This window comes from Gopherus flavomarginatus, chromosome 5 (assembly GCF_025201925.1).
Source record: "Gopherus flavomarginatus isolate rGopFla2 chromosome 5, rGopFla2.mat.asm, whole genome shotgun sequence".
NCBI classification, from domain to species: Eukaryota; Metazoa; Chordata; order Testudines; family Testudinidae; genus Gopherus; species Gopherus flavomarginatus.
Window position 1 is genome coordinate 28,804,645 of NC_066621.1, and position 5,292 is coordinate 28,809,936.

At 45.0% G+C, this 5,292-nt stretch overlaps 1 non-coding gene across 1 annotated transcript; it reads left to right on the forward strand.

Annotated features, from left to right (window-relative positions):
• Positions 1 to 4,422: 4,422 nt before the first annotated feature.
• Positions 4,423 to 4,495, forward strand: TRNAK-UUU (transfer RNA lysine (anticodon UUU)). The gene has a single exon. It is a non-coding gene; the product is annotated as a tRNA-Lys (tRNA).
• The last annotated feature ends 797 nt before the right edge of the window (positions 4,496 to 5,292 follow it).

Consider the following 5,292-nt stretch of genomic DNA (forward strand, 5'->3'; position numbering starts at 1 on the left):
GAAAAAGATGATGTGAAATTGGAGCTGGGGCAGCAGAAAGCCACCAAATGTTCTGAGGGCTGGACAAAAATGCCTTCTAGTGAGCTATTGAAAGAGCTCAGTGTGTTTAGCTTATCAAAAGAAGATTGAAAGGTGACTTCACTGAAGTGTTGAAGGGCCTTAATGGAGAGAAAATATTGGGTGTAAGAGGGCTTTTTAATTGAGCAGAGAAAGGCATAACAAGACCCAACGGCTGGATGGTAAAAAGAGACAAATTCATATTACAACTAAGGCACAAATATTCAACAGCCAGGATGATTCACCACAAGAACAGGCTACCAAGGAAAGTGGTGGATTTGCCATCTCCTGATGTCATTTAATGAAGACTAGATGCCTTTCTGGAATGTGTTTGCCCTCAAAGTAGCTCTTGTGTCATACAGGAGGCCTGCGATATGCAGGGGGTAAGATTAGAAGCTCTAATGATCTCTTCTGGCCATAAAGTCGACTAATTTCTGAAAAAATGAGTGTAGCATTGGCTGCAGCGTCTTATATTTTCCTGTCTAGTCGGCTTGCTTCCTAGAACGAGCGCTCCTTGAGCGGGGTGATCCACAGGGAGTAGCTCAAACCTCCAGAATGCCTGGCCAGGGGCAGGATATTAGCACAGCAAGGGAGGGGTGTGGCAGTGACATCACGAAGGCCTTTTTCAGCACCTCAGACTATTGGTCCAAGGTGGTGGGGAGGTGGTGACCTCACAGAGAGATGCTGACATCATCCTGGCAGGACAGGGGCGAGGGGCCAGGAAAACCTCAGAGACCCCTGTGGCTTTGCTTCAGCAAGTCTCCTTCACCAAGTCTCTCCTTGAGGACTGACAGAGTATTCGGGTTTACGGATGTGAGCACCAGGAGAAACCTCTTTCGAGTTTTCTCCTTCCCTTGTAGTGATTTTACTGGAAAACAACCGTCCCTGTTTAGAAGGCAAGAGCCTCCTGGAGGTCTGAATCCTGTTCAGTCTGATCCATCTGGTGAGAGTTGAATTCTAAGCATTGAAAACACGAGGTTAAGGAGGCAGAATTTTATTCCACACCTGGGATTTTGTCCCTTCGAATCACTGGGGACATTAGGGTTTGTCCTTTGTGTTTCACCTTTCCCTCCATCCATCTATCCCTCCCTCCTTTCTCTTCATCTCTTTTTTCTTTTGTCCTTTCACCTGTTGCTCTCCGAACACCAGGGTGTGTGCTTGTATTGCAGGGGAGTGCTCTGCAGCTCCCATTTTGGGTGGTCTATCCAAAACTGTGGGGCTGAAATTGTGCTGTGACAGTGATCCCCACTGGTGACCGGGCCTATCCTTTTTGCTCTCTGGTGAGAACCCTCAGCCTCCCATCCTCAGGCTTTACCTTGATTCGCTGAGCAGGGGGTTATTGACAGGGAGGAGACTCAGGTCCTTGTTGTTCTCTTTTAAAATCAAGGAAATAAGTCAGAACCAGTTCTATGTTTGACAAATTTTGCTCCTTCTCTGCATTAATTGTCTCTGAGCAGTTCATGATTTTCTCTAACATTGCAGTTCTCCTCAAATACTTGCTGAATAATTACTGTGCACTGTTGTTGGTCTGGAGCTTATCTGAGAGCACTTTATTCAGCCATTCAATGTCTGAAATTCAAGTTCCGATGGTTAGTTTGAAAATCAGGGCTCTTGGGTCGTATTCCCAACTCTGCCACTGAATGGCTGTGTGACATAAGACAAATCAATTCTCCTTTTTCAGCCTTAGCTTCTCCCTCTTTCAAGTAGAGATAATAATTATCTGCTCCTACCTACCTCACGGTGGGTAGAGGATGGGGATCCATTGGAGAGTGTCACTAGGGGTAGGGCATAATATGAGGTGTCCTATCACGTTTAGTCAGAGCAGATTAACACAGAATAGAATAGCTGAAATAGTCTACTTGATTTGTATGTATTTATTTTGAAATTGTTAAGAGCAGCAATGACTTAGCTCAGACTGAAGCATCTTATCTAATGTTTGAGATCTAAGTGTCTCCTTTTTGTGTGCGACAAGACAATTTAACACATTGTGACAAACAGGAGATGCTTTTGATTTTCAACAAAATATTTTTGCAAAGAACTTTTATCCCACTTGTTATGATTTCGAGAAACAAACTGGTTTAGTCTGAATGGGATTTTCTGACAAAAACAGGTTGAATGACATTTCCCCACCATCTCGATTCCTGGGCTCTATCCCTGCCTCTGGGGGGTTTGTTGTCCATTAGAACAGGAGTCGGAACTGGTGGCTTTTCTTTCTGGCTCTGCCACCGCTTTGCTTTGTAGGCCCTTGGGTAAGTCACTTCCCTTCTCTGGACCTCAGGCTCCCCTCATCTGTCCAATGGGAACAGGGACAGTTCTTGAACTCTGGGTGGTTGTGAACCTGAGTGAGATAAGGGGCTTTAAAGCCCTCTGTGAAGGAGAAAAGGGAACTTCGCAGTGACTGGGGTTCCTCTCTGTATGGCCCCAATGGGGAAGGAAAGAGATGGTGTGGGGGAGAAGAGGGGCAGAAGGGGTCAAATGGGGCTAAACCAGAAATGAGGAGATTTTCTTCCTGTTAAAATATCTTGGAGTCTCATTGCTGAAAAGTTCCATCTTTAGTTAGGTATGAACCAGCAGCCTTTCAATTACCAGGCAAAGGTGTGAACCACAGAGACTGATAATTGCCTGCTTCCCAGCTTTGCCTAAGAAGCAACTGCAGTGGTTCTACTGGTTAGTGCAAAAGGGACTACTGCTGGGGTTATGAGTTCAAGCCTTATCTTAAATACTGGTTTCTGTTACCCCTGTAGCTTCCCCCACTTGTTTTGCCCAATTCACATGGAAAGTATCCTACTAGGAAAAGGAGAATAAGTTCTGAAATGTGGAAGCTGGTGCTCAGCTTGGAAATATCCAGCCTCTGCTGCCGTGAATTCCAGTAGATTGTTCACTGTCAGGGAAAAATGATCTATTAGCTGCCAGGAAAGGTGTCTGGGCACCATATCCCCCTGCTTCTTCCAGTGCACCCCTGGCTCGGTCACGGCTGTAGAAGGATTCCATATGCATTGAGTCTAAATCTTTTCCAAGCCTTCTTAACACAGTGTCTCAGTCTCAGAATCGGAACGCTTTGAGTTCAAGTCTCTCAGAAGACAATGGTTTTTTCTCCCAGCTTCAAATTTTCTAAAGGAAATCAGAGAAAAGAAACTACAGGAGAGTGTTTTCTAGACACCTTCGCATCCATCTAACACACACACACACACACACACACACACACACACACACACACACACACACACACACACACACACACACACACACACACACAGAATCTTCTAAGGCATTAACTTTTCCTTCTCTATAGAGTTTGTATTCTCCAAAGAGCAAAATATATCAAAAACATGCAAGTCTAAACCTAATACAATATGAAACTCAATACAGATAAAATCTTACCCTCAGAGATCTTCCAATAAGCTTCTTTTGCAGACTAGGCTTATTTCTAGTCTGGGCCCAATCTTTTCACCTGGCATATTCCTTGTTCCAGCTCAGGTGGTAGCTAGGGGATTTCTTATGACTGCAGCCACCTTTCTTCTGTTCTACTCCCTTATATAACTTTGGTACAAGGCAGGAATCTTTTCTGTCTCTCCTGGGGAAAAGCCCCAGGTTTAAGATGGATTCCTGTACCAGGTGACATGCTCACATGTCCTGTGAGATCCCAAGCCTTCATTCTTCCTGGCCTGACTCACAGATGGTGCAGGAGAGAGCCATCTACAGTCAATTGTCCTGGTAAATGAGAGCCATCAAGAGTCCAAACCACTATTAGTGGCCCACACTTTGCATCATTACAACAGGACCTCAGAGTTATTGTTCATATTTCTAGTTTCAGATACAAGAATGATCGGTTCATACAAATACGATGAACACACACAGTCGATTATAAACTTTGTAATGCTACCTTACATGCATAAAGCATATTCCAGTTACATTACATTCACACTCATTAGCATATTTTAATAAAATCATATGGAGTGCAACGTCATAACAGGGAATGGGTTTTACTGCAGCACCTGGGAGCAGTTGAGTTTCATGTTCATTCTGTGGTATGAGTTTCTCTAGGTTTCTCGTAAGCACACAGGGCCCTTAGCAGGTGCTCTCGATACAGGAATGGCCCAGACATGATAAAGTGAGGGGAATTGCGTTTTCCTTTTTAATTTTTGTATTTCCAATGACATTTCTGTTTGTGATTTCGTTTTGCTTTGTTTAACTGTGTTTTCTCCTGGATCTGATATTTAACTAAAAAAAGAAGAATGTCTCTGGGTGCTACATGGAGAAGCAAGATGGGACTAGGGCTGCTAAAGAAGCAAGAGTAGGAATTTTTCTGCCCTCTTTTTCTTGACTAGTTTCCCTTCAGCATCAAACTTGCCCTTTTCTCTATGAGCCAGGCTAGCTCAGTCGGTAGAGCATCAGACTTTTAATGTGAGGGCCCAGGGTTCAAGTCCCTGGTCAGGTGAAAAGGGAGCATTTCCCCCTATGGTACTCCTCCAACAACTGAAAAAGGCATTTCCTCAGGACGTTATTTCACAACAGTCTTTTTTTCCTCTAGGACTTGGTCTTTCCTAGAAAGGGCCATGCAATGTTTAGGATGGAAGGGGCAATTTCATACAATATCAATGTTGGAAGGGACCTCAGAAAGTCATCTCAAAGCAAGACTAATCCCCTGCCAGATTTTTAGCCCAGTTCCCTAAATGAACCCGTCAAGGATTGAACTCACAACCCTGGGTTTAAGACGCCAATGCTCAAACCACTGAGCTATCCCTCCCCAAATTTCCACACGTGGTCACTGGCCTCTCAGTCTGGATTAAGAAAGGCCTCTGGGAGTTGCAGCAAACTGTTACATGCCAACTTGGTGAGCAAATGCAGGGCTGCGCCCACAGGGTCATCCACAACAGACCTCAGCAGAGATCTGGGGGTTCCCTATTGGTCCCATGGTGTAAGAGCAGCCCTCAGGACTTTGAATCCTGCAATCTGAGTTGAAGTCTCAGTAGGATCTGAGGAGAATTCCTGTGTGACCTAATCCTGCTGGGTCTTCCAAGGCTCTGTCTTGCTCTCTCAAATGATATGAAAGCCTGCCTTTTGCCTGCTAGCTGTTGTGACTTGAGCACAAGAGGGGATGTTTGATCCAGAAGGCTGGTAGTGCTTGGAGTCCTGTAGGTAGGGATGGGAGCTCCATTTCCTCTGAGTCCTGAAGCTGGGCTGCAGCCTGGCCTAGGAGGCAGCCCTATTGGTTGACCAACTGGCCCAAAGTCA